This window comes from Heptranchias perlo, chromosome 2 (genome assembly GCF_035084215.1).
Source record: "Heptranchias perlo isolate sHepPer1 chromosome 2, sHepPer1.hap1, whole genome shotgun sequence".
In the NCBI taxonomy this organism is placed as follows: Eukaryota; Metazoa; Chordata; class Chondrichthyes; order Hexanchiformes; family Hexanchidae; genus Heptranchias; species Heptranchias perlo.
In genome coordinates this window covers 140,317,017-140,344,397 of record NC_090326.1, presented here as the reverse complement: position 1 = coordinate 140,344,397, position 27,381 = coordinate 140,317,017, and the positions used below count along the sequence as shown (strand labels likewise).

The 27,381-nt window shown below is 46.3% G+C and overlaps 1 long non-coding RNA gene across 1 annotated transcript; it reads left to right on the top strand.

The window, feature by feature from the left end:
• The first annotated feature begins 466 nt into the window (after positions 1-466).
• On the top strand, positions 467-20,059 carry LOC137334442 (uncharacterized). The gene is made up of 3 exons (XR_010966156.1): positions 467-763; positions 3,549-3,581; positions 17,150-20,059. It is a non-coding gene; the product is annotated as an uncharacterized lncRNA (long non-coding RNA).
• Positions 20,060-27,381: the final 7,322 nt, after the last annotated feature.

Here is a 27,381-nt window from a genome sequence, read left to right as displayed (position 1 = left end):
CATGATCAGTTTGTCAGGCATGATGTGAGTCTGTTAGCAGGAATTACAGCTGGGTTCTGATAGCTAGCAGCTTGTGGGTCAGGAGATTGAACGTGTAGACATTCAGTCTCTTTCCATTCCCTTCCAAGGCCAAGAAAACTACTTGGCTTGAAATCATCATCAACCAACATTACTTATCATTAAAGACAATAAATTAAATGCACATTTCAGTCTGGGAGCTGTTTGTGTTTATGAAGTGCTTTGAATCAGGCAACTGTGTTTTCAGTTTTCAGTAGCTGTTAATATTGGACAGAAATTTTCGTGTGCACTCATCCTGGACCACAGTTTAAAAGTTAGAATGCTATTTGGCAGCATGGTAGTACTGGGGTTATAAAGAAACTGGTCACAGAGTGAAAGGAGACAGGTGTGACAAATGTGGAGTTTATATATACATAGACGCACACATTAGCAGATCTCCAGTGGCATCACTTTGCAGTGCGTCAGATGATTCAACAATAGCTCAGTTTTATATAGTGCCCTTAGAGTTAAAACATTGTGCCTGGGCTTTTTACAGATAGGATAAATGAAAATGGACATTAATACAAGGAGAAGAGTAAATAGAAGGAATTTGTAGGTCGGAGGCTAAAAAGCGGTTAAAAAGAAAAGTCTTGAGTCGATTTTTGAAAGCAGGGAGCGAGGAGGCAAAGTGAAGGAATGTTGGGAAGGAGTTCACATCATGAAGGTCCACGAAAGATTGTTTCATCCAAAAGTCCTGCCAAAAAATGTAAGACAAATGTCTAAAGAGTATATTTTAATCTGTCTGAACTGATTCTATTTTTATTGTTTTCTAAATATTTTGCTGCGTCTCACTGCTTTTGTACATCATTCTACCTGATTATTAATTTTAGTTTTTACACTCTGGTCTGGGAGTGTGATATGTTTCACCTTTTGAGAGAGTCAGAAGCGCTTGGTGAGTATCCCATGGAACCGTAGAAGTTTACTACACAGAAGGAAGCCAATTGCCCCATCATTCCTGTGCTGGTTCTTTGTGAGAGCAATCCAAAACTAATTGCATTTCCCCACTCTCCCCATAACTCAGTATATACCTCTGCCTCAAATATGTATCCACTTTTCCCTTAAAAGATGCACTGGTATCTCCCTCTCCCTGTGGCAAAGCATTTCATGCTCCAACAACCCTCGTGTAAAGAAATTTTTTCTAACTTCTCTCCTCACTTTTTTTAGTGACAATTTTACAATGATAACTCCTTTTCACTGAGTCCCCAATCAGGGAAAATAGTCTTTCCCTATTCACTCTAGCAAAGCCCTTCATAAATTAAAAAAACTCTATTAAGTCTCCTCTTAGCCTTCTCTGCTCCAATTGAGTCCCAGTATCTCAAATCTTTCCTATAGTTTCCTATCCCAGGTATCATTCTGCTGAATTGACACTTTACATTTTCTGTAGCTTTCATGTCCTTTCCATAATGGAGTTCTCAACTTTGCGCACAGTACTCTAAGGCCCAGATATTCCAAAATCCACAATCCACCTCTGTAATTGCAGTGGCATGGGACTTCCACCCACTCATCTGGCCCTACCTGTTGGAAATCTCAGGGTCAGCAAAATTTGAACATTTACTAGGTGATACAAAGGCATATGTCCCACCAGCACGTCATGTTTTTTGTCAGGAGTCTCAGAAAACTCAATGAAGGGGTCATAGGAAACCTGGGTAAAGGAGAAAGTTGGAGTGCTCTTAAAGCAATACCAGCATGCAGCAATTTCAAACGATGGATTTAAAAAGAAGCTGGAAGAAAGCAGCCTGAAACTTCTCAGTGACGCAAATATGCTCCCGACTGAAATTGGGTATGGGGAATGGGATGGAAGAATGGGAGTGGGTAGTAAGAGGCCTGCCAGTGGAAGGAAGTGGCACAGGTTGTCAGTGGCAACATTCTAACTCCCAGAACCAGAGTAGCAAAAGTAAATGTTGGTCCCCTAGAGGCTGAGACAGGAGAAATTATAATGGGGAATCAGGAAATGGCAGAGGCGTTAAACAAATATTTTGTATCTGTCTTCACTGTAGAAGACACAAAAAAATACCAGAAATAGTGAGGAACCAAGGGGTAAATGAGAGTAAGGAACTTAAAACAATTAATATCACGAGAGAAAAAGTACTGGACAAACTAATGGGACTAAATGCCAACAAATCCCCTGGACCTGATGGCCTACATCATAGGGTTCTAAAAGAGGTGGCTGCAGAGATAATGGATGCATTGGTTATGATCTTCCAAAATTCTCTAAATCCTGGAATGGTCCCAGTGGACTGGAAGGTACCAAATGTAACCCTGCTATTTCAGAAAGGAGGGAGAGAGAAAACAGGGAACTACAGGCCAGTTAGCCTGACATCGGTAGTCGGGAAAATGCTGGAATCCATTATTAAGGAAGTGGTAACAAGGCATTTAGAACATCATAATATGATTAGGTAGAGTCAACATGGTTTTATGAAAGGGAAATTGTATTTGACAAATTTATTAGAGTTTTTTGAGGATGTAATTAGCAAGGTAGATAAAGGGGAACCAGTGGATGTAGTATGTTTGGATTTTCAAAAGGCATTCGATAAGGTGCCACATAAAAGGTTGTTATACAAGGTAAGGGCTCATCGGGTTGGGGGTAATATATTAGCATGGATAGAGGATTGGTTAATGGACAGAAAACAGAGAGTAGGGATAAACGGGTCATTCTCAGGTTGGCAGGTTGCAACTAGTGGGGTATCGCAAGGATCGGTGCTTGGGCCTCAGCTATTTACAATCTATATTAATGACTTAGATGAAGGGAGCGAGTGCAACGTGTCCAAGTTTGCTTCTGATACAAAGCTAGGTGGGAAAGTAAGCTGTGAGGAGGACACAAAGAGCTCAATTTTGAAATGGTGGCGGGTTGGCAGCGGAGGTGGGGGTGAAGGTGCGCGTGGCAAACCAGAATTAAAAAAACTTACTGTTTCCGACGCGATCGCAATGCAATTGATGGTGATTAAAGTTCTTTCCAGGTTTTGCGCCCGGCAGCCAGCCTGATTGAAAGACAGGCTGCCGACAGGAGCTGCAACGCCGAGGGTGGGGGAGAGAAAGAGAGAGAGCGAGACGTTAACTGGCGCTAGAACGGAAGATCAGGGGGTGGGGGCAGAGTGGAAGATCGGGGGGGAGGGGAGAGGGGAAGATCGGGGGGACATGGGGGAGAGAGTGGAAGATCGGGGGGAGAAGAGAAAATCGGGGGGAGAGGGGAATAACGGGAGGGAGAGAGGAAGATTGTGGGGGAGAGGGGAAGGTCGGGGGAAGAGGGAAGAGGGAGAGATCAGGGGACATCGGGGGAAGAGGGGGAAATCGGGGGATATCGGGGGGGGAAGAGGGGGAGATCGGGGGATATCGGGGGGGGAAGATGGGGAGATCGGAGAGGGAGATATCAGACATCGGAACAAGGTGGAAAGATAGGTTGATTTTGTGTTTTAACTTTGTGCAATGGTTTTATATTTAATTTATTTTATTTCTTTTTGCCTGATCCGGTCCTTCATGCCTGGTTTCACCAGGAGTGAATCAAAAGCCATGGGAAAGCCACCCAGGTAAGTTAAAAATCATTCAAACTATCTAATATGTCACAAGTAAAGTGCCTTAAGTACCTCAATGAGGTATATTTGGTTCTTTAACTATCATCCAACCGGCTTTAATTGCCGGACTTTTGGATTCGGGATGCCCGCGCTCGCACGGGTGCGTCTGTGGGAAACTCGGAAGTCGGCAGGTGGGAGCCGACTTCCGAACCCACTCTGCATTTCTGCAATTTTCACAGCCCCCCCACCCCCAATGCACCCGCAAATTAAGTTTAAAATTGAGCCTAAAGAGTCTGCAAAGGGATATAGTCAAATTAAGTGAGTGGACAAGAAGGCAGATAGAATATAATGTGGGGAAATATAAGGGGCCCGATGTTAGCAGGGCTGCGGGTTCTCGGCGGGGGGGCTATCGGGTGCGTGGGTAACGCGCCCGGTGAAATTAGTCAGCTTCCCGCGCGATTGTAGCATCCAATCCACTAATTGGATCCACTTACCTGCTCCTCCGGGTTCCCCACTGCTGATCTGCGCGTCGGGCGGGCTGCGCATGCGCAGTAAGATCTGTCAGCTGGAGGAGCTCTATTTAAAGGGGCAGTCCTCCACTGACAGATGCTGCAACAAATAGCAAAAATTACAGCATGGAGCAGCCCAGGGGGAAGGCTGCTCCCAGTTTAATGATGCCTCACTCCAGGTATCAATACATGGGGTGAGGAGGAGGGGGAGGACAGAGATCTTCCTCCCAGTGTGCGGGAGGAAGCGGCCTGCCTCTGCCACCAGGAAGGCCTGGCTCGAGGTGGCAGAGGAGGTCACCAGCGCAACCAACATATCGCCCACCTGCATACAGTGCAGGAGGTGCTCCAATGACCTCAGTAGGTCAGCCAAAGTGAGTGCACATAGTCTTTCCCCTACACTCCGTCTGCCACATCACTGCCCCCACCCCACATCTCCTTCAGCACTGCCAACACAACTCTGTCACATGACCCCTCATACCCACTCAAACCTCATCCTCATCTTACCTGCACCTACTCACCTCGCCAGTACTCATCCCGCCACTACCACTCAACCCAATCCTCATACAATCTCATGGCTCTATCTCATACTCACCCTCTCGTGCATCTCCCTCACGGCCAGCCTCACTCAACCTGCCATTACCTGTGCTGCAGCCGCAGGGCGTGCATCACATATGTGCAGTAGGCAGCATAAGGCAAACGTGTCGTGAGCATGAAGGGGATGGACAAGGGTGTTTGAGGGTTTGTCATGTGTGTTACTTATATTGAATTTCTGATCAACTCACATTACATATTATATTGGCACCACTACTGCCATGTCTTCGCGAATCCTGTCTGGTTTGTGCAATAATGCCCTCTCCTGAGGATCACTATGAGGACCCACAACTGATGCCACCATTGTGTCACTGCAGAGTGGGTGTAGGTGTATTTGCAGGGCTCTTTTGCGCAGACGACTGAGAGACATCGGCGATGTCCCCGGTTGCATCCTGGAAGGATGCGGAGGAGAAGTTGTTGAGGGCAGTGGTGACTTTGACAGCGACAGGTAAGAAGATGGTGCTCGGGCCAGCCAGGAGCAGCTCGGCATGAAAGAGGCTGCAGATGTCCACGACTACATGTCGAATGACTCTGAGCCTCCGTGTGCACTGCTGCTCAGTGAGGTCCAGGAGGCTGAGCCTCGGTCTGTGGACCTATGGCGAGGGTAGTGCCCTCTGCGACGCATCTCTCTCTGCCGTTGTCCTCCCTCCTGCTGTACAGGTGGATGTGTCACAGCACTGTGTTGTGGAGCTCCACATGTCAGAGGTGGATGGCGAGGCTGGTGAGGCTGGTGATGCTGTTCGCCCTCCGAGGAGGTCATGAATGCAGCTACGGCGGCCCCCATCCGCAAGATATACATCTGAGGGGGTCCGCAAGGTAGGTACATGTCTCTGGACCCCGGGGTAAGTGTGCAGGTTGGTGACTTTGACTGTCAGGAGGAGGGTGGTGGAGGCCAAACTTTGTCCCAAGTGACAGAGTGGCCTCCTGCAATGGGTGAGGGTCTCCCCGCCCACCCCCCCATCCGGTCAAATGGACCTTTGCAGCTGCCACAGGCTGACAGCTGCAACATGTCTATTTGACATTGGGGTGTTCCCCCAGTATGGGAAACAGTCCCAGTTTGCTCTAAAATCCCACATAATCCCTTAATCAGGTCAGTTAATGACCTGAAATACCTAAATAAATACCTTCAAGTGGAACCCCGCTGGTTTTAATTGCCTGCGGGATTCCCACCAGCGGGGGCTGCGCGCGCATGCCGGCGCGTCAGCGGGGAACCCGGAAGTGCGCAGGTTCGGGCCAGGCTCTGGTACCGCGCCGGGATTCTCCGATTTTCGGAGCCCCCCCGCCAGGAATGCACCCGATAGCGGGTGCTAAAATGACGCCCAAGGATATTCACTTTGGTAGGAAGGATAGAAAAACAGAATATGATTTAAATAGTGAGAAACTATTAAATTTTGGTGTTCAGAAAGACTTGGGTGTCCTCGTACAAGAAACACAAAAAGTTAATATACAGTTACAGTAAGCAATTAGGAAAACAAATGGCATGTTGGCCCTTATTGCAAGGGGGTGGGAGTATAAGAGTAAAGAAGTCTTATTCCAATTGCACAGGGCTTTAGTGAGACCACACCTGGAGTACTGCGTACAGTTTTGGTCTCCTTTGCCAAGGAAGGATATACTTGCCTTGGAGGCGGTGCAACAAAAGTTTGCTGGATTAATTCCTGGGATAAGAGAGTTGTCCTATGAAGAGAGGTTGAGAAGAATGGGCATGTACTCTCTGGAGTTTAGAAGAATGAGAGGTGATCTCATTGAAACATATAATATTAGGAGGTGGCTTGACAGGGTAGATGCTGAGAGATTGGGGTCGATTTTAGCACCCGCAATCAGGTGCGTTCGTGGTGGGGGGGCTCCGAAAATCGGGGATTCCCGGGGCAGGTCAGGAGCCCGGCTCCAACCCGCCCACTTCCGGGTTTCCCACAGACGCGCTGACATGCGCGCGCAGCCCCCGCATGTGGGACTCCGGTCGGCAATTAAAGCCGGCGGGGTGCCACTTAAGCTATTTATTTAGGTATTTCAGGTCGTTTACAGACCTAATAAAGGAGATATTTCAGGAGGGTTGGGATTTTACAAACAACTGGGACTATTTCCTGTACTGGGGGAAACACTCCCAGTACAAATGGACGTGTTGCAGCCATCAGCCTGTGGCAGCTGCAAAGGTCCATTTGACAGGTGGATGGGGGAGACCCTCACTCATTGCAGGAGGCCACTCTGTCACTTTGGACAAAGTTTGGCCTCCACCACCCTCCTCCTAACAATCACATTCACCAACTTGCACACTTACCCCGGTGTCCAGACACATGTACCTACCTTGCGGACCCCCTCAGATGTACATCTTCTGGATGGGGGCCGCCGTAGCTGCAGTCATGACCTTCTCGGAGGGCGAACATCATCACCAGCCTCGCCGGCCACGCCGTCCACCTCTGACACATGGAGCTCCACAACACAGTGCTGTGACACATCCACCTGTACAGCAGGAGGGAGGGCTACCGCAGAGAGAGATGCATCGCAGAGGGCACTACCCTCGCCATAGGGTCCACCGACCGAGGCTCAGCTTCCTGGACCTCTCTGAGCAGCAGTGCACACGGAGGTTCAGAGTCACTCGACATGTAGTCGTGGACATCTGCAGCCTCCTTCATGCTGAGCTGCTCCCGGCTGGCCCGAGCACCATCTTCTTACCTGTCGCTGTCAAAGTCACCACTGCCCTCAACAACTTCTCCTCCACATCCTTCCAGGGTGCCACTGGGGACATCGCCGACGTCTCTCAGTCGTTGTCACAAAAGAGCCCTGCAAATACATCTACACCCACTCTGCAGTGACAGAATGGGTGGCATCAGTTGTGGGTCTTCATTGTGATCCTCAGGAAAGGGCATTATTGCACAAGCCAGACAAGATTCGCATGCTCACGACACGTTTGCCTTACGCTGCCTACTGCACATATATGATGCATGCCCTGTGGCTGCAGCACAGGTAGTGGCAGGTTGAGTGAGGCTGACCGTGAAAGAGATGCATGAGAAGGTGAGTATGAGATAGAACCATAAGATTGTATGAGGATTGGGTTGAGTGGTAGTGGCGGGATGAGTACTGGCGAGGTGAGTAAGTGCAGGTAAGTTGAGGATAAGGTTTGAGTGGGTGTGACGGGTGATGTGACAGAGTAGTGTTGGCAGTGCAGAAGGAGATGTGGGGTGGGGGCGGTGATGTGGCAGACGGAGTGTAGGGGAATGAGTAAGTGTACTCACTTTGGCTGACCTACTTAGGTCATTGCAGCGCCTCCTGCACTGTATGCAGGTGGGCGATATGTTGGTGGTGCTGGTGACCTCCTCTGCCACCTCAAGCCAGGCCTTCTTGGTGGCAGAGGCAGGCCACTTCCTCACGCCTGCTGGGGGGAAGATCTCTGTCCTCCCCCTCCTCCTCACCCCATCCAATGATACCTGGAGTGAGGCATCATTCAACCTGGGAGCAGCCTTCCCCCTGGGCTGCTCCATGCTGTAATTTTTGCTATTTGTTGCAGCATCAGTCAGTGGAGGACTGCCCCTTTAAATAGAGCTCCTCCAGCTGACAGACCTCACTGCGCATGCGCAGTTCGCCCGCCGCGCAGCTTAGCAGTGGGGAACCCGAAACAAGAGGTAAGTGGATCCAATCAGCCTGCCGTTGCACGCGGGGCAGACTGATTTCACCGGGCATGTTGTCCACGCGCCCAATCGACCTCCCGCCGCGAACCCGCTGCCATTGTAATATCGGGCCCTTTGTTTCCCCTGGCTAGAGAGTCTAGAACTAGGGGGCATAGTTGCAGGATAAGGGGTTGGTCATTTAAGACTGAGATGAGGAGGAATTTCTTCACGCAGAGGGTTGTGAATCTTTGGAATTCTCTACCCCAGAGGGCTATGGATGCTGAGTCATTGAATATATTCAAGGCTGAGATGGATAGATTTTTGGACTCTAGGGGAATCAAGGGATATGGGGATCGGGCAGGAAAGTGGAGTTGAGATCGAAGATCAGCCATGATCTGAGTGAATGGCGGAGCAGGCTTACGGGGCCATATGGCCTACTCCTGCTCCTATTTCTTATGTTCTTATGTTCTTAGAAACCCTGTCCATTGCAGGATGAGGTTTAATAACTTCATAAAGTCAGTGTGATTGCTATATGCTGCAATTAATATATATTTCAGCTGGTAGACCTGTATTTACCCTAAGGCTGCATTCACAAATTTAAGGGCATCATCCTGAGCACAAAAGGATCTATAATGACACCTGCACATGGGAGACTTCTGTTTGCCCATCAGAGCCTCACTGCTTCAATAGGAATTCCTAAAAGAAGTGACAAGAATTATTAAATTGTTGTCAAATTAAACAGCCTGTTACTGACAATAACAAGTATTCTTTTGTCAGTAACAGGCTGTTTAATTTGACAACAAGTATTCTTTTGTCATGCAAGAAATGATTGCTCACAATTCCTGAGAAAGGCAAACTACCAGAGAAAATGCACAGAAATATGTAGAAACACATAGAAGTTACAAAATGGAAACAGGCCATTCGGTCCAACCAGTCCGTGTCGGCATTTACCCTCCATGCAAGTAAATGGCCTTAATCGCATTTGCCTGCCCTGTTGCCATTTCCCTCCATCCACTTTTCCTTCATCTGCTTGTCCACTCTAATCTTGTTGACATAATTTCTGCCTCAACCACTAAAATTGCAAGTAAATTCCACCATCTCACAACTCACTGTTCTAAATCTCTTATATTTGATCTTGTATCTATGGCCCCTCATTCTAGACCCCTCAATTAGTGGAAATAGGGTGCTTTCTTCCAACTTGTCCCATCCTTTCAAAATGTCATATTGTCCCATAATCTGTGTTTCTTTGATGAGAATAGCCCCAGTTTTTCAAGTCTAACTTCGTATTTGTATTTTGTCAGAACTGCCAGCTTCCAAGTGAATCATTGTACCCTCTCTAATGCCTCAATATTCTTCCTCTGGTGTGGAGCCCAAAACTGCAATACAATAACTGAGGTCTTATTAAAGTTATATACAGACTCATCATTACCTCTTGGCTTTTAAATTCTATACCTCTTGTGATAAAATCTAGAATTTTACTGCTTTGTTTATGGCTTTATCAATCTGAGGTGCTGCCTTTGATTCCTGGGACCCTGTACCCCCAAATCGCTCTGCTCTTCCTCAGTACCGAGCCTACTTACTTTCAAAGAATAGTCACTGCTGGTTTTTTTACCAAGATCTATTACATTGCACTTAGTAGCATTGAATTCCATCTGCCACTGTTTTAGCTGTTACCCCATCTTATCAATATCCCTTTGCAACTTCCTTCCCCAATCTGAGCAACACCTATTAGCACAAGGGGGTAATTTTAACCTAACCCACCTGGCGGGAAACTGCTCAGATCGGATCGGTTGCCCATTTTACACCCTGCCCGATTTTACTTTCCATTTCCAGTTTCCCGCTGGGCAAGTTAGGTTAAAATATGCCCCCCAATAGCCTTTTGTTTCCTGTCTGTCAACCAACTTTTTATGTATGCTGCTATATTTCCTGTTATACCATCTGCATGAATCTTTGGGACAAGAAAAAAATAACTGGTATAATCACTTGGAACCCAAGATTTAATTCTTAAACATCAATATATAATTAATTAATAACATCTGTTTATGTCGTTTCTCCAGGGATTCCTCCAATCTTCTGTCGAAATTACAGTGTGAGAACCGTGAAATTTCTGCACCCCTATTTCCTGGAATCATAGAGTCATGGAATGATACAGCACAGAAGTAGGCCATTTGGCCCATCGTGCCTGTGCCAGCTCTTTGAAAGAGCTATCCAATTAGGCCCATTCCCCTGCTCTTTCCCCATAGCCCTGCAAATTTTTCCCCTTCATAATTTATCCAATTCTCTTTTGAAAGTTATGATTGAATTTGCTTCCACCACCCTTTCAGGCAGTGCATTCCAAATCATAATTGGTTAATAGATCCCATTTATCCTGGTTAGGTTAATCTAGATAATTGTAAACAATTTTACAACACCAAGTTATAGTCCAACAAATTTATTTTAAATTCCACAATCTTTCGGAGGCTTCCTCCTTCCTCAGGTGAATCGTGTCGAAATGACATTTTCGAATCCTTCGCATTTGAAAATCACAGAACAATGCCTGGTGATTACTGCCCGTTGCCAAGGCAATCACAGTAATCGGGCAGTAATCACCAGGCATTGTTCTGTGATTTTCAAATGCGAAGGATTCGAAAATGTCATTTCGACACGATTCACCTGAGGAAGGAGGAAGCCTCCGAAAGCTTGTGGAATTTAAAATAAATTTGTTGGACTATAACTTGGTGTTGTAAAATTGTTTGCAATTGTCAACCCCAGTCCATCACCGGCATCTCCACATCATAATCTAGATAAGTTAGAGACATAAGAAGCAAAATTCAACTTCGGCAGGGGCGCAAAATGGGCAGTAGTGGATCCGGCCCCTTGTTGTTAACCCCACCTGATTTTCTTTAGTAAGGACAATCTTGCAGGCATACAATGGACGGCCAATCTGCTCCCGTCCATTTTGCACCCCTGTCGAAGTTTAATTTTATCCCCCTAAGGATAGAAATTACTGATGGTGATGTTATTGTACGAAGGCTTAATATAGCTGTATCAAATTCCTCTCTCTCTGCTATTTTAACGTTAACCTGAACATTTTAAGTGGATTCCACAAAAACGTGGGTGTACAAATATTGGATTAAAGCAGCGAGTTTCAGCCGGCCCTCTGTGTTTCCAGACAGCAACCGAGTCCCTGCAGCCCACAGCAGATCCAAGTGTGCCCATCACCTGGTTGTAAAAGGAGGGGAAACGACACACGGGTGTCATTGCCACTACCCAGGAGGGAAACAACTGGGGAATGCAAAAGTACCTATAGCGTTTTCATAGATAACTATACTGACAGAAATCTCTTCAAACCTGTGTAAACCTAGGCAGATAGCAGTCAGGACAGGGACACCTGAAACCACATGTGGCAATAACAGCAAGATTATTAGGCTGATACTGAGTGACCCCTTGGGTCTGCTTGTTGACCTAATAATTAGCTGGTGTGTTTAATGTTGAGTGCCTGCAGATTAGCCCTGCACCTCAGTTTACAGAGGAAAGGATCTAATCAAGACTTAAGTGATAATGTCGCTTCATATCTAGCAGCTCTTTCATCATTCAGAAATGAGAAGTTTTCATGTGGAGGTCTAAGCTATTAAAGAAGATTACCCCGCAACTGATGATGGAAAGGTTCTGGGAGTTTATCACATTCAAATAAAAATCAGGAGAACCAGCAGGAAAATGCAGAAAGCACACAGAACACCACTCATTGAAAGGCAAGGATAAACTCGAGGGGTTTAGAATATGTCACCAACTGCATGGAGCAAAGTTTGAGGGCATTACGCTTATCCTGAACCTTGAGATTGGATTAGTCTCTTAAATACATAGGCGTGTCAAGATATTATTTACAGTTTATATTATTCTTGTAGTATCTGCGTTCATCCATTACAGCTGAAGAAATGTGTAATAGGAGTTAGTTATACATCCAGCTGTTATAATGCCATTGACTGGCCGCATAACATGAGAACACAAGCAACATTAGCCCAGAAAGTACTATTTGTGATATTAGCTTACAAATACTTAATAGAGCAATGAAAAGAAGTGTAGTCACTGTTGTGATGTAAGAAATGCGGCAGCCAATTTGTGCATACCAAGGTCCCACATGCAGCAATGAGATAAATGACCAGATAATCTGTTTTTACTGCTGTAGGTTGAGGGATAAATATTGGCCAGGACACCAGGGAGAACTCCCCTGCTCTTCTTCGAAAAGTGCCATGGGATCTGAGAGGGCAGATGGGACCTCGGTTTAGAAGGCAGCATCAAAAGACCTCAGTATTACACTGGAGAGGCAGCCTTGATTTTGTGCTCAAGTCCCTGGTGCGGGACTTGAACCCACAACCTTCTGACCGATCCCACTATCCTGTTCCCTAGTCATAGCCCTGAATCTTCCTCTGCTTCAAATGTTTATGCAATTTTCCCTTAAAAGATGCAATGGTCTCTGCCTCAACCACTCCCACGTGCTCCACGTGCTGCAGGACTCAGGTAGAAGAGGTGCCGAGGGAAGAGGGACTTAGTCCACACTGAATTTGGTCAACAAATCCTGATGAGCAGACTTAGGCCCCAAAATATTGATATCGTCATGAAACATTGATGGTCTGATCATTACAGAAAATGTTTCTGGCGTAGTCTCATGTACCGACGAAAGTCAACACAGATTTGATGACTACTTTTTTAAACATCTCCATTCTGTCTATGATCGTGGTCCTGACCACCCTGTGACCTGCTAACTTTACCCTCCCCCCCCCCGACATTCCCACTCTGATCTTTCCATCTTTGACCTCATGCACTACTCCAACCAAACTCAATGGAAACTTCAGGAATAGTGGGCCGGATTTTCTGCTCCCCAGCTCATGATTAAAATGAATGGGTGGAAAATTGTGGCCTGGGGATTGCAGACACATAAAATCCCAGCCAGTATTTAATTTTTCTCCTGGACATTCTGCAGTCGTCTGGTCTGAACATTGACTTTTACAACTACAAACCTAAGCTGTTTCTCCCAGTTTCTTCCATTCACATTCCACTGTACTCCCTTCCATTTGAGATCTGTTTACACACCTTTTAGTCTTTCTAAAAACGATTCACAACTTAACTGAGATGACTTTCCTATATCATCCAGCATTTTTTCACCTCTGATAAAATCTATTCCAGACTATTAAATTCATTAGCTGAATTTACTACTTAGCATATTTCACTGATGACATTACATGCAGTTTTTCCTTCCCCTTTCCATTTATGTCCCTCAAAGGGACACGTCTACCTTTCCTTTCCAGTTGTGACAAAGTTTCTCTGTCTGAAACATTAACTTATGTTTTCATATTTTGATGTTGAGAGGCCTGATGTGTATTTCCAATATTTTCTGTTTTTAACTCAGCATGTACAGATCATTTTAATCTTTTTATCAGTCCTGTTAAACAACTGACATTCAATAGATGTTTCAGTGTTTCATCTTAGGGATAGCAAAATTCGAGAAGAACATTCGTCATAAAAAATAACATATGCTTCCTGATGGCTTGGATAGTCAATACACTGCTTGATTCAGGTGAGATGTTAAACTAGAGGTCCCATCTGCCCTCGCAGGTGAACGTAAAAGATTCCATGACACTATTCGAAGAAGAGCAGGGGAGTTCGCCCTGGTGTCCTGCCCAATATTTAACCCTCAACCAACGTCACTAAAAAACAGTTAGTTTCATCATTATCACTTTGCTATTTGTGAAACCTTGGGCTCAATTTTGAAATGGTGGAGGGTTGGCAGTGGAGGGGTGGGGGGGGTTGGGGGGGGGGGGTGAAGGTGTACGTGGCAAACCTGAATAAAAAATACTTACCTTTTCCAACACTAACGTGATGTAACTGATGGTGATTAAAGTTGTTCCCAGGTTTCGCGCCCGGCAGCCAGCCTGATTGACAGGCTGGCTGCCGACAGGAGCAGCGAAGCCGAGGGGTGGGTGGGGAGAGAAAGTTAGAGAGTGAGACTTCATCCGGCACTCGACAGAAGATGGGGGGGAGAGGGGAAGATCGGAGGAGGGAGAGTGGAAGATGGGGGGAGAGAGGGGAAGATCGGGGGAGAGAGGGGAAGATCGGGGGGAGGGGGGAAGAGGGGGTGATCAGAGAAGGACATCGGGGGCTGAGAGGGACATCGGAGAGGAAGACATTGGACATCGGAGCAGGGTGGAAAGATAGGTTGATTTTGTGTTTTAACTTTGTGCAATGGTTTTTTAAAATTTATTTCATTTATTTTTGCCTGATTCAGCCCTCGGGCGTGAATCGGAAGCCGTGGGAAAGCTTCCCAGGTAAGTTAAAAATCGTTCTAACTACCTAATATGTCACAAGTAAAGTACCGTAAGTACCTCAATGAGGTACATTTGGTTCTTCAACTATCATCCTGCCGGCTTTAATTGCTGGTGGGACTTCCGGATTCGGGAAGCATGCCGGCACACAGGTGCGTCTGTGGGGAACTCGGAAGTCGGCGGGTTGGAGCCGGCTTCCAAACGCGCTCTGCATTTTTGCAATTTTTGCAGCCCCCAAACCCCCCAACGCACCCGCAATTTAAGTTTAAAATTGAGCCCCTTGTTGTACGCAAATTGGCTGCCGCGTTTCCTGCATTACAACAGTGACTACACTTCAAAAGTACTTTATTGGTTGTAAAGTGCTTTGGGACGTCCTGAGGTCATGAAAGTCATAAGAACATAAGAAATAGGAGCAGGAGTAGGCCAATCGGCCCCTCGAGCCTGCTCCACCATTCAATAAGATCATGGCTGATCTGATCCTAACCTCAAATCTAAATTCATGTCCAATTTCCTGCCCGCTCCCCGTAACCCCTAATTCCCTTTACTTCTAGGAAACTGTCTATTTCTGTTTTAAATTTATTTAATGATGTAGCTTCCACAGCTTCCTGGGGCAGCAAATTCCACAGACCTACTACCCTCTGAGTGAAGAAGTTTCTCCTCATCTCAGTTTTGAAAGAGCAGCCCCTTATTCTAAGATTATGCCCCCTAGTTCTAGTTTCACCCATCCTTGGGAACATCCTTACCGCATCCACCCGATCAAGCCCCTTCACAATCTTATATGTTTCAATAAGATCGCCTCTCATTCTTCTGAACTCCAATGAGTAGAGTCCCAATCTACTCAACCTCTCCTCATATGTCCGCCCCCTCATCCCCGGGATTAACCGAGTGAACCTTCTTTGTACTGCCTCGAGAGCAAGTATGTCTTTTCTTAAGTATGGAGACCAAAACTGTATGCAGTATTCCAGGTGCGGTCTCACCAATACCTTATATAACTGCAGCAATACCTCCCTGTTTTTATATTCTATCCCCCGAGCAATAAAAGCCAACATTCCATTGGCCTTCTTGATCACCTGCTGCACCTGCATACTAACTTTTTGATCTTCTTGCACTAGGACCCCCAGATCCCTTTGTACTGCAGTACTTTCCAGTTTCTCGCCTTTAAGATAATAACTTGTTCTCTGATTTTTCCTGCCAAAGTGCATAACCTCACATTTTCCAATATTGTATTGCATCTGCCAAATCTCCGCCCACTCTCCCAGCCTGTCTATATCCCCCTGTAGGTATTTTATGTCCGCCTCACTCTCCACTTTCCCTCCCATCTTTGTATCATCTGCAAACTTTGATACGTTACACTCGGTCCCCTCCTCCAAATCGTCAATATAGATTGTAAAGAGTTGGGGACCCAGCACCGACCGCTGCAGAACACCACTGGCTACTGGTTGCCAGTCCGAGAATGAACCATTTATCCCAACTCTCTGCTTCCTGTTAGATAACCAATCCTCCACCCATGCCAGAATATTACCCCCAATCCAGTGATTCTTTATCTTGAGCAATAATCTTTTATGTGGCACCTTGTCGAATGCCTTCTGGAAGTCTAAATACACTACATCCACTGGTTCCCCTTTATCCACCCTGCACATTATGTCCTCAAAGAACTCAAGCAAATTTGTCAGACATGACTTCCCCTTCGTAAAGCCATGCTGACTTTGTCCTATTAAATTATGTTTATCCAAATGTTCCGCTACTGTCTCCTTAATAATAGACTCCAAAATTTTACCCACCACAGATGTTAGGTTAACTGGTCTATAATTTCCAGCCTTCTGCCTACTACCCTTTTTAAATAAGGGTGTTACATTAGCAGTTTTCCAATCTGCCGGGACCTTTGCCGAGTCCAGAGAATTTTGGAAAATTATTACCAAAGCATCCACAATCCCTACTGCCACTTCCCTCAAGGCCCTCGGATGTAAGCCATCAGGTCCAGGGGATTTATCCGCCTTGAGTCCCATTATTTTACTGAGTACCAATTCCTTAGTGATTTTAATCGTATTTAGCTCCTCCCCCACTAGAGCCCCCTGTTTGTCCAGTGTGGGGATATTCTTAGTGTCCTCTACCGTACAGTCGCTATGTAAATGCAAGTCTTTCTTTATGTGGTATTGAATCATACAAATCAAGAAGGTCCCTACATTGATCTGTGGCCTGTGTTAAGTTAGCTCATTTCAGCCAAGACATTGGCAGTGCTATAATAGGCTTCAGTGTTCCTGAGCTAGGGAACAGAGAAAAAAATCACCCTGAGTTCCCATTGCTAATCACGATCCAATGATCCCCCCTGGAAAAGGTATATGGCCGCACATCAGATTGGGCTCTCCAGTTGTGGCTTCCTTCCTCCTCCCTCTGATTGTATAGCTTGACAACACTCACCGCACTTAGACATGAAGAATAAGTGAGGTGCCAGAGGGCTGCCAGTCTTTGCGAAAGCTAACCCTTCTTGGTTCTGGCTTCAAAAGAAGAGGACTGAAAGCTGGATAAAAAAATAACAAGATTCTGCGATGATCTTTATGCTTTTCTTTTTACACATAATGCAGCAACCTTTGGACCTCTGTAAGGGAGGCAGATTCAAGTTATCGGGTTAGGAAAAGGAAAATCGGCAGGTGTCCCCACTCGTGATTTCTACAGGGACGTCTCCTACTGGATGGTCATGTATGTGAATGTTGACTGCAGACAGAATGGAGCCCACCTGTGACATCTTCCACAGTTGGTTAGTCTGCCGATACCAACTCTCCAAGCCCAGGCATGACTAACGGGCCCTTTGGGCAAAACACTGCAGAGTGACCCGGAAGCCGTATTCCACTGAAGGAGTCAACACCGGATGGAGAAGAATTGAGGAAAGAAAATTGGAAGAGAAAGTTGAAGAAAAGAAAAAGAAACTTAAAGAGAAATTTCAATCTATCGGAACTTTTTTAAATAGAAAGATGGAACTCCAGATAAAATAAAAATCTGCTAATATGATTTTCTGTTGGTGTGTTCTGGAAACGTATCAGCATCCCCTGAAAAGACTGATGAGTTGTGAGCTTCTTTCTGAAAGCGAGTTGCTCTTGCTGTGCACTGATAATTTTAAATAGAGCCGTAGCATCAGGAGCTGCTGCTGTCCATCTGACAAGGTGGCGCAATGAAGGTCATATCATGGGATTCCTTTAAGTATGGTGCGTCCAACTAATGTTACATGACAGCCCCACTGTCCAGCCCATGAACTCCCCTTGCTGGAACTTATCAGCCATAATCTCTGCGTTCATCCAAGCAAATTCTAATGCAACTATCACTGTCTTTAATTCCCCTGATTACCTTCTGATCTCCCGGAAGAGCTGTAATTAAAGAAACCGTTTCTTTTTGACTATCATTGTTGAAGGTCGAATGGATAGCGCCCAATCGGAGTACAGAGGTCTCTCTGCTGAACCACAGGGCAGCCTTGCTAAAGATTTTAAATATGAGCCACTGCATCAAGGCACTAAAATAGCCACCCTTCTCAAAACTTCAACCCTCCAGTCAGGATTGATGGCGCATTTGTACTGTATACTTGATTCAGGAGAAGGGCTGATTAATAAGGAGCACAGGCATCGACACCCACCTCCCCACCCCCCCCCCCCACCCCACTAAGTGCATGCATGCACACACATACACACAGCTGGACCATTTCCCCCCTCCCCTACTGAGCATCATGTTCTATTTAGCCACTGGCAGCTCCTCAGTACCTCCACCTCAGCTATCACCGCCCCCCCCCCCCACCGCCCTCCACCCCTTCGAACAATATACTTGTCGCTTTCATTTTTCTTCTCCCTTGAAACCCTACCCTCCACTTAACAACATTTTGGACTTTGGTGGTGATACCATTCCCCCCGCCCACCACCCCCCCATCCCACCAAGCAACAATATGGCCTCAGCCCCACCACTGAGGACCAATTCACCCATGGAAATATTCAACTTACACAGAGGACAAATCAAACCACAGAAACACCGTCCCCCTCCCGCCTCTCCGCTGAGCCATTTTTCTGGAGTTTGCCCCACCTGTGGAGCATTTCACGCATCGGTGAGGAATATTCTATCCATCTCAAAACCCCCCCTCAAGCAATTTGTTGATCTCTCCTTGCACCCATTCCTCTATCACCTACTCTTCCACTTGCCCTCCCCCCCTCCTGCCTTCTCTGCTGTCTCTCTTCTACCCCCTCATCTCTCTCCTCTCCCCTTATGTCTCTCCCCCTCTCCTTCTCCACTCCTCTCCCCATCCCCCTCACATTATCAGCCTTATTCTATCCCCAGTACTCCTCCCTATCCTGCTCTATCTGTCTTCCTCTCCTCCTCCTTCCCTCTCTCCTTGTGTCTTTGTCCCCTCCTCTCCTTTTCTCCATTTCTCCCTTCCTCCTCCTATTCATCTCTCCCCTTTGCCTCACTCTATCTCTTCCTCCTCCCATGTCCCTCCCCCTCTCCTTCTCCCCTCCCTGCTATCTCTCACTTTCCCCTCACCCCTTCTCCTCCATCCTCTCTACTCTTCTCCCCTTTTCCTCTTCTCCTCGTTCCCCCTCTCCCCTTCCTCTTCTGCCTCCCCTCCTCACCCCTTTAACTCTCCCCAACCCCATTCCCCTATTCTATTCCCTTCACTCTATTCCCTTACCCCTCCTGATCCTCCTTTCCCCCATCTTCCTTTCCTCCCTCCTCCCCCCCCTTTCCCTATCCTCCGTCTTCCTTGTTCTCCTCCCCCATTCTCCTTCCTCTGGCTTGGACCAATTATCCTGTTGCCCTCTAACCCTGCTTGACCTCTAACCCTGCTTGACCTGAATAGTGCCCTTGGTCTTGATGCCCTGTGTCCAACGTTCCCTAGTCCTGAATGAAGCTCCATTAAAGACTCCATTGGGGTGGAGATTTGAAATCACTCTGCTGATGAGAATTTTTTAATTCCCTCTTCTGCAGGCATCTTATTAGGCTTGTCAGCAAAGTGGTATGAGTGCCTCGGAGCAAAACCAAATCAGTTTATAAATGTGAGATTTGCTTGTATAACATACAACAACAGCAACAACTTGCATTTATATAGCACCTTTGATGAAGTAAAGTGTCCCATGGCATTTCACAGGGGTGTTATCAAACAAAATTTGACACCGAGCCACATAAGGAGATATTAGCACAGGTGACCAAAAGTTTGGTCAAAGAGGTAGGTTTTAAGGAGCGTTTTAAAGGAGCAGAGAGAGCTAGAGAGGCAGAGAGGGAGGGAATTCCAGAGCTTAGGGCCTAGGCAGCTGAAGGCAGCTGAAGTACAAAATATAAACATTGGAGTGCCTGAACAGATATGTTGGTTGTGTAGCTATGAAATATTAGCCTTAGAGAGCAGCCAGTCGCTCAGCAGGAATGGGCCAAACTGTAGATATGTATATGTGATGACAGAATCCTCGCCTGTACCTGAGGCACTCAAACCACTTTGCTGACAAACCTGATATGATGCCTGCAGAAGAGGGAATTAAAAAATTCTCGTCAGCAGAGTGTTTTCGAATCTCCTTCCCCATGGAGGCTCACTGTCTCCAACCAAGTCTGCAGCACAGTTTGCAAAACAACGAGGAGGGCAGGTCACTGTATGATTCATTCTGCTATTCTAACATAAATGAACAATCTGCTATCCATTGCTTGTTTAAACTTCCTTATGTTTTATGTGCACAATTGTAAAGTTAAACAATAAATGTAATTGTATGGGTAATTATCCAACTGAATTTTGGACCGAACAAGAATTTGGCCCATGTACAGTCTGTCAAGGGGAGATTTGAAGTTATCCAACTCAGATCCATTATGGATTCGGATTCACTTCTGATGTGGAAGGGGTGAAGAAGGTAAGTGTCACCAAGGGACATTTGGGGCTCAATTCTCCAGGGAAATTGCGGGTGCATTGGGGGTGGAGGGCTCCAAAAATCGTGGAAATCCCGTTCGGGTTCGGAAGCCGGCTCCAACCCGCAGACTTCCGAGTTCCCCACTGACGCGTCTGGGTGCGTGCGTGCCTCCTGAATGTGGAAGTCCCACCGGCAATTAAAGCCGGCGGGATGACAGTTAAGACAGTTGTTTAGATTGTTTAAGTAGTTGAACTACTTAATTTTGAGGCAGGGGTGCGATTTTGAAGCTTCCTCAGCGTGTTTCCTGTGCTGTGGGAAACACTCCATGTTGCAACAGATGGGTTTCAGCCAGCAGCCAGTGCTTATTTGACAGATGGGGAGAAAAGGCCACTTATTGCAGCAGGGCATTCAGTTCTTTCAGACAAAGTTTTGGCTGCGAGATCTTTGTGTTTTCACTGAAAATTCTTACTTTCCACTCAAACTTCCTCTGTTCAAACATATTTAACTACTTTGCGGACCCCCTCAAACTCACACTATCAGGATGGGGGGGTGGGGGGGGGGGGCGCCACGGCTGCATTCACCACTACATCTGAGGATGAGCAACATCAGCTGCCTCGCCAGGGCGTCCACCTCTGCCACATGGAGCTCCATAGGCACCTGCACAAGAGCACAGAGGGCAACAACAGAGATGGGCATCACTTGAGTAGGCCCCATCCACATCTGCCATCCACATTGAGGAGGAGGAGGCGGAGGTGGAAGAGGCGGCGGAGGAGGAGGAGGAGGCACCCATATTCATATGTGAAAGGTTCTCCTAACATCAGAAAGTGTGACGAGTCCTGTCCTCACACCGCCTGGAAAGAGCAGCGCCCACACCAGCCACCACCCCCCTCCACCCCTCCCTGCACAAAACAGTCCTGCAACGGCACATACACCCACTGTAAAGAGACCCAACGGGTGGCATCAAGTGTCACCGTTCATGGTGAACCTCATAAAAGGGCCCTATCACAAAAGCCAGTCAAGAATGGCCAAGACGTGGTAGTAGTGGTGACAATCATAAAATTTAATGTGAGTTGAACAAATAGCTAATATAAATGAAATACATGACCAATCATCAAACACCCTTGTGCAAACCCGTCGTGATCACAAAACCTTCGCCTTTCTCTTCCGACTACTTCTACGTGGTGCATCCCCTGTGGCTGCAGCAGAGGTAGTGGCAGGTTGCTCTTGTTCATGCCTTGACTGCTTAGATGCTTTGGGCCTGTGCCCTCTGGGTTTTGGGGCCCGTGAGGGCCCATCCAATGACTGCTCCACCTGCACCTATGCAGGGGCAGACTCAGCCACCTGGAGAGGAGGCAGCATTGCGGCTACTGGTTGAGAGGGGGGCAACGGGTGAGATGTGGGAGCGCTTTGAGTGGCATCCCTACTTCCATGTCCCCTTTCACTATCATCCCTCCCGTTAGCCAGGGCCACATCACTCCTACCACCCTGCTGGACAACAGTTTGGAGGACATGTGTGAAGCCTTGTAAAGCCAGTGCTAGTGTATCTGCCTGCCTGTTTAAGGGCAGAATGTTGTTCACTTTGAGTCCAAACAGCCATTGTCAGGGGCTGAATGGATTCATTTGTGCTGCTGTCCCTCGATCATTCTCCTTTTAAATGATGGCCTCCACTGTTCAGCACCTGTGTCCAGCTGAGCAGAGCCTGGAGAGGAGTGCTCCCACTGACGCGGACTATCCACAGTTGCCCCTGCCACCAGTGTCGGCTCGTGCTCACATGTGTGTGATAACTCACCAGGTACCAACCCAACTAACTGAGGACTAGGACCCACCGAGGTGTGAGTATCTACGCTGGTGGATGGCTCACTCAGACGTGATGGTGCATCCTCAGAGGCCAGGAGCTCCTCTGAGGAATCGCCCTCTGCCATCACAGCGGTCGCTCAAAGCGCTCTAAGAGAACAGAAGGCAATATTAAACATCATCACAAATGTGTCATGTTGCGATGATCATACTGAGGTGCTGAAGATGGCAAGGCATGTTAACATCTATTCATATTGTGTGTGATGAATGTTAAAGTTCTGTCACCAGACGTTTGTCGGGTGCCAGTCTTGACGTCCCCGATGGACAGGCACTCAAGGGTTCGGCTGAGCTCCAGCACCTCCTGCTCTGCATCTGTGAGGACGATGATTTGTTGCAGCCCCCCTCCAGTCCTCGCCCTCTCCCGTGCATTCTGGGCTGTATTCTCCTATAAGGGGAGAAAGTACAGACGCGTGAGTGAGTGATGGTGACTTGGCCAACCGATTAATGCATTGGTTTGGGTGTGGCTGACCGTGAAAGAGATGCATCAGAGGGTGAGTATGAGACAGAGCCATGACATTGTATGAGGATTGGGTTGAGTGGTAGTGGTGGGGTGAGTAATGGGGAGGTGAGCAAGTGCGGAGGAAGTGCAGTTAAGTTAAGGATAAGCCTTAAGTGGGTGTGAGGAGTGATGTGATGGAGTAGTGTTGGCAGTGCAGAATGAGTTGAGAGATGGGGGCAGTGTTGTGGAAGACAGAATGTAGGAGAATCAGTAAGTGTACTCACTTTGGCTGACCTAGTTAGGTCATTGAAGCACTTCCTGCACTGGACCCAGATGTGGAATATGTTGCTGCTGCTGGCGACCTCCTCTACCACCTCGAGCCAGGCCTTCTTGGTGGCAGAGGTAGGCCACTTCCTCCCATCCGCCAGGTAAAACTCATCCCTCCTCCTCCTCACCCCATCCAGTAGCACCTGGAGTGAGGCGTCGTTGAATCTTGGAGCAGCCTTGCCTCTGTGCTGCTCCATTGTGGTGTGTGGGTGTTTGCTCCAGGAAAAGCCATTGGAGGACTGCCCTTCTAAATAGAGCTCTTCCACCTGACAGCCTGTGATGCAGGTGCGCAGTCCGCCCGCTGCGCAGCTTTCAGACGGCAAACCCGGAATCCACGTTAATTGGCACCAATTGACTCGCGATCAGGTGGGGAACGGACATTTTTTATTGGTCAGGTTACCCACACGCCCAATCGTGCACCCCCCGCCCCCCCCCCCCCCCCCCGCTGCCATCCTGCCTCCCCCTAATATCGGGGCCTTGGTCCCAATGCATAACAAGGCAGCCATATTGCATTTCTACTATTTTGCTCCTTCATGGTGGATTGTTTATTAGTGGCCTATTGGGAGAGCACTTAATATTCCATTGTTTCGGGTAGGAAAAATCGTATGTACAAAACACCAGCAGAAGCCACCCTGTAGTATAAATGACCCAGCACTCTTGACACCAGAAGCAAATATAAACAGCTCCTCCTGGCCGCTTACGGTGTTGAGTTGTCGTTTTGGGTCTGGCCTTGAAGGTTCAGGTTCTGATTTCTCAACTGCTCCATACGGATTAGTAATTCTCCATTTTGCATTGCGGATCTATATAAAGCTTCCCCAGAGATTTGTGCAAATGCAGTAGCAACAAAAGGACATTATAACTTCAGGAAAAATATTGCACGTGACCAGGCCTCTACCACTATTAAATTGATCCTGCAATATAAACGGTGCAGATCAACACATTGGAAACTGCAATAATTATTGAGCTGCTTTCAATAGGCCACCAATAATGCCCATCTCATGCCCCTTCTGTGAGCGACAGGAATTGGGGTTTGCCTACTTAAAGGCCTTAGCAAATATTCCTACATAGAAGACTAGGGTAACATTTCCAGAGATTAACAGGGTAATGGACACCTAATACCAAAGCAAAAAATAAAGGTTTTCTTTGACTACCTATTGACCATTTAGCCGTGTCCAGCTAGTTGCACTTTTACATTGGGTGAGCGCGCAGACAGTAAATGCTTCATCTTCTTAGCATTGATGACATTTGCAAATATAAAGGAGGCAACCTCTGTACTTCCAACAGCAACAGATCTCTGGGTGTCAGATATTGCCATCAGATTAGCGCCAAGAAATATGAGGGACCAACTCCCCATAATCTCTGTGTTTGTGTCATGTTGCAGAATATCATCATGACACTAGCATGAAGATGCACATATTTGGTTTGGCATAATTTCAGGCCTGTTCACCCTGCCTGTCAGATGGCACAGAATTCAATTTTGTCACAAAATGAGTCTCTTTTGCACAAATCAGACACCGACGGATTACTAGGAGAGTAACAGATCATTTGTATTTTGATCACTTCAGACCCAGTCAATAAGGCAAAAGCGCTTTGTCATATTAAAACAACTTTCCCTTATATGGCACTATTAACATAACAAAACACCTCAAGATGCTTCGTGCAGAGGCTTGGGAGTTGGACAATAAACACAAATTGGGAGAAGGTACATTTTGAGAGGTTTTTGAAGGTCAGGAAGGATGCAAAATGGTGGAGGGATTTAAGAAAATAATTCCAGACTGAAGGGCCATGATAGCTTAACATCCTGTCACCAATGGTGCAGACAGAATGGAGGGGAGGATGCACAATAATCGAGACTCAGAAGAGTACAGGGCGTAAACTGGGACATAGAACTAGAGACAATGGTAGAGGCAGAATGCAGTAAAGCTAAGGAGAGATTTGTAAGTAAGTATTTTAAAATCCATGTGCTGGGAGACAGGGAATCAGTGAAAGTTGGCAAGGGCAAGGGTTATGGGTGAATGGGACTTAGTACGGGACATGATGCGAGCGGCTAACTTCTGGATGAGTTGGAGCTTGTGTAGGGTACAGTTTGGGAGAACATCCTTGAGGACATTAGAAAAGTCAAGTCTGGAGGTGACAAAGACATTGATGAGAGTTTTAATGATGGTAGGGTTGAGCTAAGGATGGATACGGGTGATGTTTTGAAGGTGGACATATGTCATCTTGGTGAAAGTAGGTTTTGAAGCACAGCTCAGAATTGAGAAGCACATTGAGGTTATGGAATATTGAGTTCAGCCTGAGCAAGCGGCACGAGGGGATGGAACTGGGGCAAGGATGCAGAGTTTCTGGCAAGAACAGGGGTGCTGTTGGGACTGTGAAACCCGTGCAATTGCATGGGGCATTGAGCTAGTCATTTACACAATGGTAATAGCTGATCCCTGATCACTTTGTCCACTATTTTTATATTACGTATTGTAAACATGTGCGGATCGGACCAGATTAAGTAGATAGTATTTAGTATCATTGTCTAGTAGCGTGTAGGGGCCCCAAACCGTACCTTTGCAAGGGGCCCCCGCAAGGCAAATGCCGCTCTTGGGTAAGAACCAACAGGATGGCTTTGGCCTTGCCAATGTTTAGCTGGAGGAAATTCTGGCTCATCCATGACTTGATGTAGAATAGAGAGACAGCAAAGCAACAAGGATAGAAAGATAGGAAAATGCAGGGTTCCATTGTAGTCCATCTGGCCGGTTCCACTTATATTCTTAATGTTTCTAAGTTATCTGGGCTATCACAAACATGATTAAGTCTTTCAATGCAATTCATGTTTTAGTAATTAAAAGGTTTGCTTTTTCTGTGAACAACTTTTCATCAAGACAATGTCCCTTTAAGATGTGATGGAATAGCATAGCTTCAGCTTGGCAAAGACAGAGCACATAAGCACCCATTACTACTTAAGCAGGCTACAGACATCCTCCATGGGGTAACTTCCTGCTCATCATCTATTAAAACGGTGACACTACTGATCAGCAATTTTTCTCTTGAAATTAACATCCTTTGCCGTATATCACGCTGATCTTGTCAAACTGTGGCTACGTGTGTTTGATTCTAAAATAAAATGTGCCGACATCATCTTACAGAATTGGTAAGGAAGACAAAGTCTCTGAGGGGCCAAAATCAAGGAACATCCAACAGAGTGGTAGTCATGGAAACCACTGCCATTTTTCAATACCTGTAACTCTATTTCTGAACAGTTTCAGGGAGGCAGTAACAGATCTTGGATGCGACAGTGGTGGGGGAGGGGCATTAGATTCTCTCTGGATCAAGAATTAAATTGGGCTGAATGGCCTTCCTCGTCCATAATTATCTTATGTTCATATTGTGAACGAGGTGACCGTGAGGGGATCCCAAGTGTCCACAAGATCATTAGGGCTGTTTTTATTTTTTTTTGTGAAGATTGTCTTTCCCAAGAAGTTTTTATAAGGTTTCATTAAGATCCCAGTTTTTTGGTACCAACTAAAATTTAGCATTTTTTCATCAAATTAATTAAAATTGGAAGTTATTTTCCTTTTAAAACTAAATTATTTCATACCAACTATTAATTTTGTAAAGTCACAAAAGTAGGTGTGGGTAAAAAAGGAAGTCAGGTGGAACGTTTTTAGCTGGAGGGTATTAGAGCTGTAGAATTATTACCAAGGAAGGTCATTGAAATGATTAGTATAACTGGGCTCAAGAGACAATGGAGAGAGAAGGGGCTTGAGGGTTTAGGTGAGAAGATGAGTAGGTGGGATTGCGACCATTCAAAAAGCAACAGGCTTGTTGGGCCCAATGGTCTTTTGCTGTTAATAATAAATATATATTTTTCAAAATGAGGTCTCAAAAAGGATCCAGTACATTTTCATAATTTTTATGTATGTAGTGATCAGTGCAATTTTATAATCAAAACCTCTGAACATTTTCATTTTTGCTTCATTACACCTGAACCTTCCAAACCCAATTTTAACAGTTGTAAACAATTTTACAACACCAAGTTATAGTCCAGCAATTTTATTTTAACAGGATATGGAATAGACACACAGGAGCATACAGGACTCCAGAGACAATTATGGTTCGTCTGGCTTTACCCAAAGTTCAAAAAATATCAAACATTGCTTGATCTCCCTCAATCCTTTTCATTGCAAAATATCTATCCAGTTCCTTCCTGAATTTCTCCACATTATCCACCTCCATTGCATCCCAGACAGTCTGTTCAATAATTTCATCACCATCTATGTACATTAGCTAAATATAAACTGTCTGTTTGCCTTCCGTCATAAGAGCTCAAGTCTGTGCTACTTTG